We start from the raw sequence: 15,558 nt of genomic DNA on the forward strand, positions 1-15,558 counted from the left end.
GAAATGCATGTAACTCCTAATTGCAGTAGTTTAAACCCTGTTTGAGCTGTTTTAAGCAGCCAGGTATTGTGAGATACAATTCGTCAATACTTAAAAACTAAAATCACAAGGGTTTTTGTCCCCAGAAATAATAATGAAACATGGGCTTAACTGAACAGAATGATTTCCAAGGTTGAGCATTTAAAAGTTTGCATACGGATGAGTCATAGAATATTAACACTCACACCAAGCTTTTTGTTATATGCAGAATTTTCACAGCCAGATTGATGCACATGGGACTACCTATTTACACTCAGAGTTGTGTGATTTTTTTATAAAAACAGAAACAAACAAGGCTTCAGTCATGGCTGTGTACTGTCTGCAACTTCCCTGCAGCACGGGCTTTTGAAAATATATGCAGAAAAGGAAAATGAGAATATTTAAAATGAGCTGGAATATACACATCTGAGAAGTTGCCGCAGCATAGTATGAACTTCCTTCTGAATAGCAACACTGATTATCTATTTCAATGACAAGGTAAGAAAAGAGAATATGAAAAAAAAAAAAAAGGAGTAAATACCTATTATATTTTAAACTCAAAGAGAAGGTTTCTGTGCTATTTCATGCCACCAATACTTTATGTATCACTACAAATGGTAATAAAACCAAAGATGATACTATTGTCTTCCACACAAACCATAATAAAACCAAAACATCCCAGGCCCCTAGTATCTCCCTGTGGACAAATCCACATACACAATGCTAACCAAGCCAAGGATGGCGTGTCAAGACAAAAGCATTTTTACTTCAGTGTTCCACTCTGTAGTGCTGGAAACCACAAATTTCTAAGTTCATAGTACTATGCCTTTTATCCAAGGATTTTGATGTGCTTTACAAACTTTAATTAAGCTTCACAGCATGCCTACCAGTCAGGCAGAACTTATACCATTTTCAGAGAAAGCATGGCATGGCCTTCATTCCTTACACCTCTGCTCTGATCGCACACGGCATTTTCTCCACTGTGATATATTGTGGAAACACACATAATAGCAGAGCAAAAGGCCCCAGTGTGCCCATCTTCTATTACCATAACTTTTTTTGATTTCTTACTTTTTTGATAATACCTTACATAAACTGTGGTTTGTTTGGTTTTTTTTTGGTTGTTGTTGTTGTTGTTTTTTCTCTGCAGCTGAATTCATACTTGTATACCTAATCTGAGCTTATGAGTAAGACACACATTTTTATTATTATTATTTAATTAGAAAGAGTTATATTTTAGGTTGCACTTTCTCCTAGAATCAACTATAGAAAATATATGCAGGAAAAACACAACCGAGACAATATGGATTTGTAAATGAATTGCTGCAGGAGTTGTGCTATTCAAAGTAATTACTCGCTACAGGACAGTGGTGTTTTCATAAACTGAAAGGCTGTAAATTGTACACAGATTGCCTGTTGAGCTGGGCGCTACACAAAGACATGGTGTTGGGTGTCCAGCCAGTGTGCAAAAGCACAACAAGGGTCACAGCTCCTCACAGCCTCCATCTTCCATCTCAAACACTATGTCTGTCTTGACAGGTGGAAACTGGGATGCTCAGCCCTGTTTGTTAGCTTGAGAAGCCTGGAAAGACCTATTAAGATAAAGGATGCTGTGTTTGCAAACATGCTGTCTAGTCGTGTTAATGCCAGGTTAGGCAGCAGCATGCCCTGTTGTCTCTTCAGCAATCATTTCAGCTCACAGCAGGGCAACCTGAGCTAGCACAGCCAAAAATCAACCTCTGCTTGCCCTTCCTCTTGTTCACTTGGACTGAAAACTTTTCAGAGCATAAATCCTCTTTTCTACAAGTTAGTGTGCATATAGAACAATACAACTGCATTTTCTTTTGTGACATCTAAACACCTCAATAAGAAACAGAGCACTGTATTAATAAGTTCATTAATAACCTCCTTCAGAGCGTGTCTTGGGGTTTATGCTTCATTTAAATATAGTCTATAGGACATACTGAGGAAGTGAGAGGGATATATTTATTAGCTTTTGCTTAATGTAGTCGCAGTTTTAGTGATCTTGTGATACATCTGACCAAAACACACTTTCAGCTGGAAAAGGGGAAGTTGGATACAAGCCTTTTGAACTGAAGTTTGATATTGTATCTACAAATGAGAAAAATACATTTACAAAATAATTAAAAACAAACTTGGATTTAAACCAAAGCAAGAACTTTGGAATGTACATTAAATCATGAAAGTGTATGTGACCAGATCTCCTAAGGCATCTGTGATTCAGAGCAACAAGTATAAAAGGTGGCTGAAATGTAGCATATGCAGTACAGTCAACTAAACATAAAAGAATTTACTGTACAGTATTAAAACTCTGTAATAAATTTTAGTATCTGGAATATTAAGGAGGAGATTGTCATGACTGGTATTAGAACGCTGTGATGGGAATTATCATGCAAAACTTAAACTATAAAGCCCAAGAAAAAGATATTTGTAGTAAAGAGGTCAAAGTATTTCACAAAAAGATTGAGACACTATAAACATGCACATGAGGCAGCAATGTGCTGCTAAGAAGGCTAATAATATTCTTGGCTGCATGAGGCAAAGTATCACCAGCAGGCCGAGAGACGTGATCCTTCCCCTCTGCTCAGCATTGGTAAGGATGCACCTGGAGTAGTAGGTCGAGTTCTGGGCCCCCCAGTGCAAGAGAGACCTGGACATACTGGAGAGAGTCCAATGAAGGGCCACCAAGGTGATGAAGGCACTGGAGGATCTCTCCTATGAGGAGAGGCTGAGAGAGCTGGGACTGTTTAGCCAGGGGTGGCACCAGGTGGCCTCCAAAGGTCCCTGACAGCCTCAGCCACCCTGGGATTCTCTGATTCTGTGAAATGTTGATAGAAGTTAGCCATAAGGATTTTTAGCTTATGTGTAGGCATTGCTTTATCTTTGAAGAAAGCATATGAATGCAAGTTTGTGTCCCTGTGTTTGTATGTCTGCATTATCTTTCCCTTTCTGATTATACAATAAAATGTCATAAAACAGCCATGTAAAAATGCTGATTATAATGTAACCCAAAAATTTTATGATCAGTAACTTTAAGCTAATTACTAAGGTTCACTTTTTTATCTGTAAAGCTAGAAATACCTGTCCATCACATATATTTTTTTCTAGTAGGATATATTTGGCCTCATTAAAATGTAGCAATCTCTATGAAATATACATTGCTAGCAAAGGAAGGGATCTATCCATGAACCTGTATTGATAAATCTTGGTACTTACAAAATTTACTTTAACACGGAGCTCATGGCCATCACAAAACCTCCCCACAGCCTTCCTCCCTCGTGGGTACACTCGCACGGTAATTCAGGATGGTTCTCCATCAGAACTGTCACTTTGGGTCATGCAGTTTTGCTCACTGGCAGGAACTGGCTCCAGCGTGAGATGGCCGCAGTGAGACACTGCTTAACTGGGAGCGTCGCTGCAGCAGGGGCCATTGATGGGCTGGGTCTTGCCCCGTGCAAGGTAAGCATCTCCCAGCCCTGCCACTTTGCCGCAGCAGCCAAACCCTGCCAGGCTAGAAGCATGCCCTGTCTTTCCCTCCTGACAGGTTCATCACAGGGATATCGACTGCTTGCTCAGCTGCTTTGTTAATGCATAACCATGAGCTCACAGGCTTGCTGCACAGCTGTGCCAGAAAAGTGGAGCGTGGTGCAGGGATCTGAGCTCCCTGCTGCACTAAAATTGGCCCAGCACGGCTCCTGCATCAGCACAGGGCCCCAGTGCTTCGGCCTTTTTCCTCTGCTGATGCAGGGAGCAGGGAGACTGACACTGGAAGTGAGAGATGTGGCATTATCTCCTTTATCCATAAGGGAGGAAAATAAAGGAAAGAAGGAAGGGAGGGACACTGGGGAAAAGAAAAAAAAAAAAGAGGAAAGAAGGAAGGGAGGAACACTGGGGAAAAAAAGGAAAGACGGAAGGGAGGGATGCAGGGAGGAAAGGGAAGGGGAGGGAGATAGAAGGAGGGAAGGAGGGAAGGAGGGAAGGAGGGAAGGAGGGAAGGAGGGAAGGAGGGAAGGAGGGAGGGAAGGAAGGAAGGAAGGAAGGAAGGAGAAGGAAAGAAAGAAAGAGGAAAGAAAAGAAAGAAAGAAAGAAAAAGAAAGAAAGAGAAAGAAAGAAAGAAAGAAAGAAAGAAAGAAAGAAAGAAAGAAAGACAGACAGACTTTTTCCAATCTTTCAGTTCTTAAATTTCATGCAACGTTTTTCTGTTTATAGGTATTGTGTGTTATATAACATGGTTTGCCAAAATATTACTTTCTATACACATATCCACATTATTTTAAAATCCTTCTGCCTGCAAACAGAAAAATTAAGCTGAGGGCTTACAGGCCACAGGATCTGAACTGAAAATCCATGTCTTGCAGTTTCTAGGTATACACTATTTACCAGCTTAGCCTCTGCACAAATTCAGTTGACCCTCCTGAGACAGTTTGGCTGCTGGAGAGATAATAAGAAATCATTAATATTTTTTATAATCTGCAAAATTTTATAATATTTAAGAACATGCTGTCATGGCAATAACTGCTCATGTGAGAGCAGCTCCTAAAAATACTCCTGAATTCATTATAGGATTAGCATATACGTGATCCCTTAAAGAACCATTTCATAAAGTAGCACTTTTGAGGGCCTGGTGCCAATTCATTAAAGTTTTTGGTGCTATAAAATCGCTGGAAGAAAGTCTGTGTTATGACTAGAGGCATTTCCTTTGCGCTAAAGAGGGATCTAACTCGTTGACATGTTCAAACTCTCTTTGCACCCCTGGAAAATCTGATACTTCATAAAATGATGTAGTATGGGCAGTGCCCACACACTGCAATTTTTTGTCAACAACAGGAAACTTTCACTTATTTCTATTAACAGCATCCTGAAAATCAGGTCAGGCTTGTGGTTTCCAAAATGGCAGATTCATCATTTAACTCAAAATACCACTTATTCACAATATTCAGGGAGTTCTGCTGTTTTATTGCAGGGCAAAGAAAAAAATTAGAGATTTCATTTAAAAATTGGACTCCAAAGGGGTATTATGATGTTCACCTGGAGCAGCATTATATAATGCAAATGTGATTTTTTATATGCATATATAGTTTCAAAGCAAGAAATATAACCCCATAATAAATCATCCTGAGTGCTTCAGTTGTAAAAAGTTGCTTGCCTGAGCATTGTGTCAGTAGCTTAGTTATGTTCTTCTGGCTGACAGATGTGGAATAGTGTGCAAAGCTAAGACACTGTCACCATAAGCTTACTCAGCACTTTTCCTCGTTGCATTAAAAGTAGAGCTGTCAAAAAGTATCTTGAGACAAATGCTTATTAATAAGAATTATCAGATCTTGCTGGTTCATGGTGAGTCTCGTTTTCATTTTGTAGAAGGGCAGTGATTAATGAAAATTCTGCATGTGGGATATGATTAGGGAAGAGAAGCCCAGCTTTTCCAATAAAAGCAAGATCTGTCCATACGAGTGACATCAAGGCTGAGCTGTGACTCACCAGCCAGAGAGGGAAGAGTGAGGGATGAAAAAGAAGTGGCTCATCTGTTGGAAACGAATTGCCGGAAATCAGTGCTCCAGGACTGGATCTGTCATCTACATGATGTATGAGCCTTCAGAGGCAGAGGCAGATGTCTGCCGAAGATATCCACAAACAGCTATTCTAAATTAGTTTGATGGTAGAAAAGCACAACAATTCAGCATTTCCGGACTGCCTAATCACAGTCCACCCATGTGATGATCCTTGGGCAATATCTTCATTGTGTGTCTGCTTTGTTCATCCTGGGTAAAATGGTTTGGAGCAGAAAAGGTCCTGCCAATTCCATACCTACTTATGGGAAGACTGCTGTAAGACAACTACAGTGGTTATACAGTCCTATTTGTCTATAGGACTCTCATTACATGGGTGAAGTACACAGCTACACACACTCGTTCTCTGCTGCAAGGCTCAGATCCACCTGAGTTTCAAGGGGTCCTCATTTGACTTCTAATTTTAAAGCACTCCTCTTTTCCAGGCATCTGGAGAGGCAGAAGAACATTGATTTTTACCATGTTTCTCATCAGGAAGACTCGTCCTTCAAGAGATGTGTTTCATGAAACCGCCACAGTACTTAACACCTTTCCCTCAGCGGCTGTTCTTCTTTTGCTGTTCTGCCAGTAAGAAGTAAGATGGAAAATGCAGGAAAAAGAAATTAAAAAGAAAAAAAAAAGAAAAAAAAAGTTCTCACTCTTCATGGTATGTCTTCTTTAGCAAAGGCAGCTCAAGCTTTCTCGTACAAGCTTTGGCACTAAGGGGAGGAGAAGGACAGAGCTAAATAAGGTTCCCAGGAGCCTGAGCTATGCTGAGAGAACAAATTGTACTGACAGGTGACTGCTCCTCAAGACTTCATGCATTTTCTGAAGAGGCCATAAAAATCATAGAATCATAAAATTTCAGAATCATAGAATATGTTAAGTTGGAAGGTACCCACAAGGACCACTGGGTCAAACTTCTGGCTCCACACAGGACCACCCAAAAATCAGACCATGTCTGAGAGCGTTGTCCAAACACTTCTTGAGCTCTGGCAGCTTGGTGCCATGACCACTGCCCTGGGGAGCCTGTCCCAGTGCCCGACCACCCTCTGGGTGCAGAACCTTTCCCTAACCCCCAGCCTGACCCTCCCCTGTCCCAGCTCCATGCCGTTCCCTCGGGTCCTGTCGCTGTCCCCAGAGAGCAGAGCTCAGCGCCTGCCCCTCCGCTCCCCTCGTGAGGGAGCTGCAGGCCGCCATGAGGCCTCCCCTCAGCCTGCTCTGCTCTGGGCTGAGCAAACCAAGTAAGACACCTGACTGAGAAAAATGTATTTTTGTCTCAAATGTCTTCTCCCTTTGTAGCCCATGATTCTCTGCATCATACCTAAATGTCTCTGTCTTTCAAGCACTTGCTCCCTAGGTTTGCAGGGTTCCACCTGCATAAGTACACTGAAGGACACCTCTATTAATCCCTTTCTTGCCCACTTGAGCTCTCTGTACTGGTCTGAAGTTAAGGAATACATTAATTTAATAATTTAAATTCAAATAATTTAAAACATGTATCTTCTACCTGTGTGCTTTGGTTTTCCTTTCACGAACAAATACAAAGTAGATACTATGCCAGGATTTAAAAAAAAAAAAAAAAAAGTATTTATTTTTAAATTTCTTTTCACATTTTAAAGTACAAATACAGTTATTAATAAATATCTATGGGAAATAATGTTCTAAGATAATAATTTTGTCCATCTGCTCCTCAAAAATTCATGCGTTCTTCTCTATCACTGTAAAATGTCCATGAAAACTTAAATCTGCAACAGCTCTGTGAAAAGTAAAATATTGTAGGATCTCTTAAAACGTGTTTGTGTGTAAGAGGGGTAATCACTAAATATATAATGGTAAGTAAAAACATCTAATGATAAACTTGTAATACATATGGCACTTTAAATTAGATTTCCTGTATTTTAAAGGGATTCTGTGAAAAATAGGAAATGCAGATCACAACATATGATTATGTTTGTCCTGTGAGTACTTGAGGAACATGCAGAAGAAAATATGCCCAAGAGTGTTTTAATAAAGCTTATTATTTATACAGCTGTTTGAAAAGATGTGTAATGCTGGTCATCTGCAATGTCACATTCACGTTCTCAGTAATATTAAACCACAGCTAACCAAGTTTTTTCAAATATAAATCTGAATGGCAATAGTGACATCGAGTGGTGATCATTGTTAACTGCCACAGTGTATTGCCATGAAAACTCTGCTGATGCCTTCCGTGCTATGACAATCATAGTCCGGTGAAGTTCCCACTGACTGGAAAAGAAGACACACAATGATAGTACCAGTTGTATAGACTTCAAATAGAATCATAGAATCATAGGAAGGTTTGAGTTGGAAGGTACCTTTAAGACCATCTAATTCCTACCCCCCTCCCACCAGACCAGGCTGCCCAAAGCCCCATCCAGCCTGGCCTTGAGCACCTCCAGGGATGGGGCATCCACAGCTTCTCTGGGCAACCTCTGCCAACACCTCACCACCCTCACAGTAATCTTTTTTTCCTTATATCTAATCTAAATACACTCTTACAGTTTAAAGCCATTACCCCTTGTCCTGTCACTACACTCCCTGATAAAGACGCCATCTCCAGCTTTCTTGTAGGCCCTCTCTAGGTAGTGGAAGGGGTACTGTCCCCCCGAGCCTTCTCTTCTCCTGAACAATCAATCATATCATCATAGAATCATAGAATACCTTAAGTTGGAAGGGACCTTAAAGGTCATCTAGTTCCAATGCCCCTGCTATGGGCAGGGACACCACCCACTAGATCAGGTTGCCCAGGGCCTCATCCAAGCTGGTCTTGAACACTTCCAGGGATGGGGCACCCACAACTTCCCCGGGAAACCTTCTCTGGGCAACAATCACAACTCCCTCAGCCTGTCTTCACAGGAGAGATGCTCCAGCCCTTTGATCATCCTTGTGGCCCAACTCTGGACACACCCTAAGTAGGTCCATGTTCTTATGCTGGGAGCCCCAGAGCTGAACACAGTGCTCCAGGTATAGAGTAAACATATGTAGTATAGCATAAAAATAATATAGAATGTTAAATCATAGAGCATTACTTGTACAAGAACTGTAGGGTGAACTCATAATGAATTTTAAGCATGCAGTTTAAATTCACAGTCACACATTTTAAACAGAATCATAGAATCACAGAATGGTTTGGGTTGGAGGGGACCTTAAAGCTCATCCAGTTCCAACCCCCCTGCCATAGGCCAGGACACTTCCCACTAGACCAGGTTGCCCAAAGCCCCATCCAGCCTGGCCTTGAACACTACCAGGGAAGGGTTTGTGCTGCACCTGGGTCGGGGCAATCCCAGACACGAGTACAGACTGGGAGAACTCATTGAGAGCAGCCCTGCAAAGAAGGACTTGGCAGTTCAGGTGGATTAAAAAGCCCAACATGAGCCAGCAGTGAGCACTTGCAGCCCAGAAGGCCAACTGCATCCCGGGCTACATCAACAGAGGAGTGGCCAGCAGGTGGAGGGAGGTGATTGTCCCCCTCTGCTCTGCCCTTGTGAGGCTCCACTTGGAGTGCTGCATCCAGGTCTGGGGCCCCCAGCACAAGAAGGATGTGGGGCTGTTAGAGCAAATCCAGAGGGCTACAAAGATGATCAAGGGGCTGGAGCACCTCTTCTACGAAGACAGGCTGAGAGAGCTGGGGCTGTTCAATCTAAAGAAGAAAGGCTCCAAGGTGACCTTATCGCAGCTTTTCAGTACTTAAAGGGGGCTTATAGAAAAGACGGAGAGCAACTTTTTGCTCAGATAATGACAGGACAAGGGGGAATGGTTTTAAACGAAAAGAGGGGAGATTTAAATTAGAGGTTAGGAGGAAATTCTTCACTCAGAGGGTGGTGAGGCACTGGAACAGGTTGCCCAGAGAAGCTGTGAATGCCCCAAACCTGGAAGTGTTCAAGGCCAGGTTGGACAAGGCCCTGGGCAACCTGATCTAGTGGGTGGTGTCCCTGCCTGTGGCAGGGAGGTTGGAACTAGATGATCATTACGGTGCCTTCCAACCCAAGCCATTCTATGATTCTGTGATTAATCATGCACATAAGCACTCACCTGGCTAGAGCCATAAGCTTGGCTTTTTACAAGGCTGAGAAGACGTCACTAGACAGCAGGAGGGTAAAGACCAGTAGTCAGGGATACAATAAACCCCGGTGGTTATTTATGGTTCTTATTGAATCCACGTCATTTTCATAATCTGTTCTTTGTTTCGTTCTTCACTCCCCTCCCAATGCCCATAACCACAACATGACAGAACTTCTACTAAAATTCCTCAGCTTCTTCAGTTCTCTATTACTATTTTTATTTCTGCACTTAAAAGTGCCATTTCCTCCTTACTGGCCTTGCTGCTTACATGCTAGTGCTGTAGCCTTAGCTGTGAGAGCAGATACCTTCTCTAAGTGCTCTGGCCATTTCCATCAATAAAGCAATAAATCATCTGGCTTATTTATGGTTTGCAAGACACTGAAACAGAGCTGCTGCAAATGTACCCAAAAGCTTAGAAGCAGGCCTCTACTCAGTGACAATAAAAATACAGTCTCAACCAGTGCTCCAAAAATGTTGAATGACCACTTTTTTCAAAAGACTATAGGTACTCAGGTACTCAGGTACTGAGGAGGCTGACAGTGGTCAAGCAGACACAGCTCATAAAACAGCAAATTGTAGAAGAGCAAGAGTAAGGCTCTGGAAGGAAGAGGTCTATAAATACCTGAAGGGAGGACACAAAGAAGATGGAGCCATGCCCTTTTCAGTGGAGCTCAGAGCCAGGACAAGAGGCAAAGGACAAAAATAGGAACATGAGAGGTTCCGTCTAAACATCTGGAAGCACTTCTTCTGTTCTGTGGGTGATTGGAGTACTGGCAAAGATTGCCCAGAGAGGCCGTGGAGCCTCCCTACTCGGAGATCTTCAAAAGCTGCCTGGACATGGTCCTGGGCAAGTAGATCCAGTTGGCCCTGCTTAAGCAGGGGATTGGACCAGATGATCTCCAGAGGTCCCTTCCGACGTCAACCATTCTGTGAATCTGTGAACCACCTTCTTCAGAATAGTTCCCAGAATGTCAATACTACTGTGTAAATCTTAGTTGTTTTCTTGGCCAGCATCTACAATATTTTATTGATGCTTTTATGCTGAGGATGAAAAGGATTCGTATCCCATATATTTCCTCTGGCATTCTGTCTTTGTTTTGTTTATATGTATGCCACAATTTCCACAACATAAATTCTGTCATTTTGAAGGTCATGTTATAAACTAATTTTGAGTTGAGGCTCTTAAAACTCATTCTTTAGAAAACTTCTATAAATTTATTTTCTCAGAAATTTGCTGAGATATGGCCGTACACTAGAGGTTTTTATTTGTTGAAAATATTTACAGAGGTTTTTATTTGTTGAAAATATTTACATAGGAACATACCTGCAGTTTACTGAACCTGACAAAATTTATTTCCCATTGAAGACCACAAGGTGGCACATGAAGCATGCAATAATCACACTAGAAAGGCTGCAGTAGAAAACTTGTATGCAGTTCTACTGAGATGATGAGCATTACCTGAAAATTCAAAAATTCAAACAGTTTAAAAAGTAGTCTAAATTGGGGGGGGGGGGGGGTGTGGGTATTGTGTTTTCTTGTCCAAATTCCTTACATTGGAAAAGGAATGAAGTACATGGATCTTTTATCAAAAAGAGGGTCTGTTATTGAAGGAATTTCCATGATCAGTTCAGAAGTTTGTAAATATACCTAAGATAATTCAAACAAAGAGCATCCAGAATGACTGCTGGAAGAAGCTCTGGAGCAAACCTAGATCTTTGAAAAGTTTCTTTCTAATATAAAAGTATATTTGGGCATTCTGACATAGACATTGGGTCTTGTTACCCACAAGGAAAATTCAGAACAATCTGTAAACTTCAAAAAATTTCTTTTCAATTGTAGTGTGGTAAATCTTCATTTTAATGAAAACTCCACTACAAGTTTTGTTTGTTTGTTTGTTTCTTAACCATAAACTATATTTTAAAACCAGCAAAATGACTTCTGCTTTTATTGTGCTACACCATGGAAGGTCTGAGCTTATTCACACTGATGTCTCGTTGAGTACAGTGAAAAACCTTTCACTTATGCATGTCTGAATTCAGCTGATTCAGCAGAAATCTTCTGGATGACTTAAAGCTGTGAGGGTGTTAACTATTAGGAGCCATTGTTGGGGTGCCTTCTTTTCATATATTTCATCCGAGATGACAACACCACATTTGGCCACTGTCAATTAAGAGTGTATTATGTTGACATGTCTAGTTTTCTCACTTGTACTCCAGAGAAAGACCTTTATTTGCAAATCATTTCAAATGCATGCCCAAACTGAAAAAAAAAATGTCTTTCTGCCCCATCCAAACTACCATCCCAGTCTGCCATATGTCCCTGTATGATGGTCAGCTCTGGTAACTCCAGGTCTGTTGGATCCCTGTGGGCATTCCACACGCTGGCCAAGTGTCAGCTGGTGGAAGACCCCTACACAAGATCCCCACATGCCCTGGCCAGGGGACTCGGCAAAGGGTCATGCACATACCTAAACTTTCAGGCAATTTGAACTTGTAGAACAGGAGTTTGGTACTCTGTGTATGGGGACTGACAAATGGGGTCCCAAGTTAATATCTGCTTTATATATGTGCTGTTCATGAATATATTCCCTCTTCATTTTTGTTGTTAAGATCTTTTCCTTGAATTTAACCTCTCCCATACTGTTATATTTATGACGAAAATATGCCTTACATATTCCCAGATGATACATGCTAATTAAGTATACAAACAGGAAAAGAGGGCCATGTGTTTATGCCTGAAAACCACGGAAATGATTAATACAGTTGATTCACTTTGCCTTACTATAAATTCCTCCGCATAATGGTACATAGGTATCATTTCTAAAAGCCATAGACCTTCAGTAGAATAGTCATCAGGAATCAGCTGCTCTTAAATGAACGAGAACGAACTGCACCTACTAACAAGATGACTAAGGCTTGGATTATCGGGGAATGCTGGGGAATGTTGTAGTCAACAAACATCAGAGACTTTATGTCTCAAGGCAAGGCAAGGCAAGGAGGAGAAGAGAAAATGAGAAAAGAAAAAAAAATGAGGAGAGGAGAGGAGAGGAGAGGAGAGGAGAGGAGAGGAGAGGAGAGGAGAGGAGAGGAGAGGAGAGGAGAGGAGAGGAGAGGAGAGGAGAGGAGAGGAGAGGAGAGGAGAGGAGAGGAGAGAGAGAGGAGAGGAGAGGAGAGGAGAGGAGAGGAGAGGAGAGGAGAGGAGAGGAGAGGAGAGGTGTTAGCATTACCATTAGTTTTATATAAGTAAAATAACAATTCATTAAGTGAAAAAGGACATATTGGAAATGGTTCAGAATCGTAGAACTTGGACAACATTTGAACGTGCTCAAAGCCTGAAGAGTTTCAAACCTGGAGCTGGGAATGGGGGTGGATGCTTCTATTAAGAATTCGGTCTTGTACAGCACTAAACATGCTCAATTCTAATTTTAGGTACTGATAAGCTGCATCTTAATTTGATTTCAAGGTGCACAGGTTCATTGTCAAATAAACATGACAATTTTTTACCCTTATTGAAGGGCCAACACAGAATGCGAAGAAAGTAAATGCAAATGTTTAATATTTTCAGCCCTTACTTCACCACCTTGTTCTACGCACCCACTTGATTTTTTGGACTTCTCCAGTCTTGCAGTAAATTAATGAATGTTATCCTTGATGATTCTGTCATGACTGACAGCTTGACAGCTATTTGGAGAGAACTGTAGCTTCCCAAGTGGCAGGACAGAGCTCCAACAGATTATGTACTTCTGGAAACTGTAATTACCGACCTGGGAGATTTTTGGCACTCTAGACAGTGTTTTGCATCAAGTTTCCAGCACTTGTGTAATAGTTTGGATTTTAAAAGAGAGAAAAGGAGGAAAAAAGACAAAAATTTTGTTCCAAGGAACTGCTGAAAGTAAATTTTCCAGTTTGCTATTGGCTTATATCATTATTAATTTTTTAGCCACCTTTTGTGTGAAACATCAAGAACACTGGCATTTGAGACTGAAAATCATAATAAAGGTTAAAACCCAGAGGCAGAGGGGCAGAAGTTGAAGCATCTGAGGCTATACACCACCTAAGTAACGATCATAGCACGATCCTGAATGTAGGAGACCAGATTAGCATAGATTACTTGTGTTAGTAAATTCAGAGGTGTCAAGGAATGCTCCCAGGCACTCAGACTGCTGCCAGAAGATTGATCTGTTACAATAAACCCTTATGGCTCACAAGAAATACCATTGTCCTAAGCAATCCCCATGCTTCAGGTGTAAAGAGCCAGGAACTGTTCTTACCAGACCTTTTGGTGCAGGTTCTCTGTTTTGGATGGGTGAAAGTCATCCCACACGAGCTGGCCTTGGTGTTAAGGAATGGTCCAGGGCATGTTCCATTTATTACCATGGATGCAGTTATGAGGAGACCTGGGCTCCATTTGGCCTCGGAGAATCCAACACAGCACATGCTGAAAAGGCTACAGAGAAGGAATTACCACAGTGTTACTGTGTCAAAGCAGAATACATCAAATCTTCCCCTCTTTCCCTTCCTGCTTCTCTACCAAGCTTTTGTCTCTGCATCATTTCCACACAGAAGGCTTCACTGGGTTCATGCAGAGCAGGTGGCTAGGAAGAGGGCTGGCATCATAAAACTGGACAGATCCCACAAGCAACAGGAGAAAAAGGAAATCTAGGTGATAATAGCAAAATAAACAAATCAGCAAAATGATTCAAGAGTGGGGTGCCTTTTTCAAACTAATAGTGCTGAAAAGAAATATCATTTATCTTCAATACAGCTCCTGAGTTTATCCTGACGTTATACCTGGGACTTGTCATCACCATGTGGGCACCGTCGCTGCTGAAGCACAGCATGGAAATAATGGATGACTCAGAAGTATTGTTCTCCCAAGGGCTCCCTCCCTCCAAATTGCTAGAAAAACTCAGAGCAGCTCTGCCCCTTTGCTCAGTCAGCTAGGTAGTATCGACATGTTGCAATAGCTGGGTACATGTACTTTCATGCAGATCTTTTCATGTAAAATCGTGTAAACAATCACTTAAAACAATATGCAATAGCTTCCAAAAGAATTCAGATGTTCTGCCGTTCAGGCACAGCCCAGCTTATGTCTGGCACGTGCTAGCAAGGAGGAGTGAAGGCTGGTCTGAAACCACAGAAGTGATTGCAAAAGATATGGGTTTCCATGGTGCTCCCCTGTTGTGGTGCTCATTAACCAGGGATCTGTGCATGTGTACCACTATATTGCCAGGGTGACAGCAGGCAAAGCGATCCCAGCCAGAAGCTGAACACACCACATTTTGTTTCGGAAGATATCAGGACTGGAAACAATTTCTCATTGATAAGAACAAGCACAGTTGAAGAAGTCAATATCAAACTCCTTTATTCTTCGTATGTGGATAATACAAAATATTCATACATACTTGGAAGAGAAAATATTCCTTAAACAAACCTATTATAAAACAAATACACATTCTCTTTTCATTTAAAAGCTTGTTAAATAAGCATTCTATTTTCATTTAAAAGCTTGTAAACACCACAGAAAGCAAGGACAAAGATGCTGCTATTACTGAATGAAAACACATTTTCTAAAACATAATCCTTTATTCAACTCTAAATATACATATAAAATTCAGGATCTGTGAGTAGTTAAGAGAAAAATAGCATCTGTTCTTCAAATGTTTCAGAATATTTCATAGGTAATGAGGTCTGTCATGCTTAAGTCCAATAGTCAAAATATAGTAGAGTTCTATGAGAGATATAACAGCGAAATACAGAAGTCCATGTTCTAACTACTGCCACACTTCTCTGTTACTTCATATACTCATCTAAATAGTTTTATCTAAGTGATACAGATTAGTGTACTTAAGATTAGCATTTTCCTGTCCTCAGGTGAGTCATATGC

General features: G+C 41.3%; 2 long non-coding RNA genes across 2 annotated transcripts in view; one reads left to right on the forward strand and one right to left on the reverse strand.

Moving 5' to 3' along the window:
- Window positions 1-7,393, forward strand: part of LOC125184160 (uncharacterized) — a 35,475-nt gene extending 28,082 nt beyond the window's left edge. The window contains exon 5 of the long non-coding RNA XR_007167634.2: window positions 6,032-7,393. This is a non-coding gene — a long non-coding RNA (uncharacterized lncRNA). The remainder of the gene's footprint in view (window positions 1-6,031) is intronic.
- Window positions 7,394-7,732: 339 nt separating this feature from the next.
- LOC136789775 (uncharacterized) lies at window positions 7,733-14,928 on the reverse strand. Its single transcript, XR_010828699.1, has 4 exons — window positions 14,463-14,928; window positions 13,948-14,118; window positions 10,996-11,130; window positions 7,733-7,835 (listed from the first exon to the last, which is right to left on the reverse strand). It is a non-coding gene; the product is annotated as an uncharacterized lncRNA (long non-coding RNA).
- Between the last annotated feature and the right edge of the window lie 630 nt (window positions 14,929-15,558).

This window comes from Anser cygnoides, chromosome 2, assembly GCF_040182565.1.
Source record: "Anser cygnoides isolate HZ-2024a breed goose chromosome 2, Taihu_goose_T2T_genome, whole genome shotgun sequence".
NCBI classification, from domain to species: domain Eukaryota; kingdom Metazoa; phylum Chordata; class Aves; order Anseriformes; family Anatidae; genus Anser; species Anser cygnoides.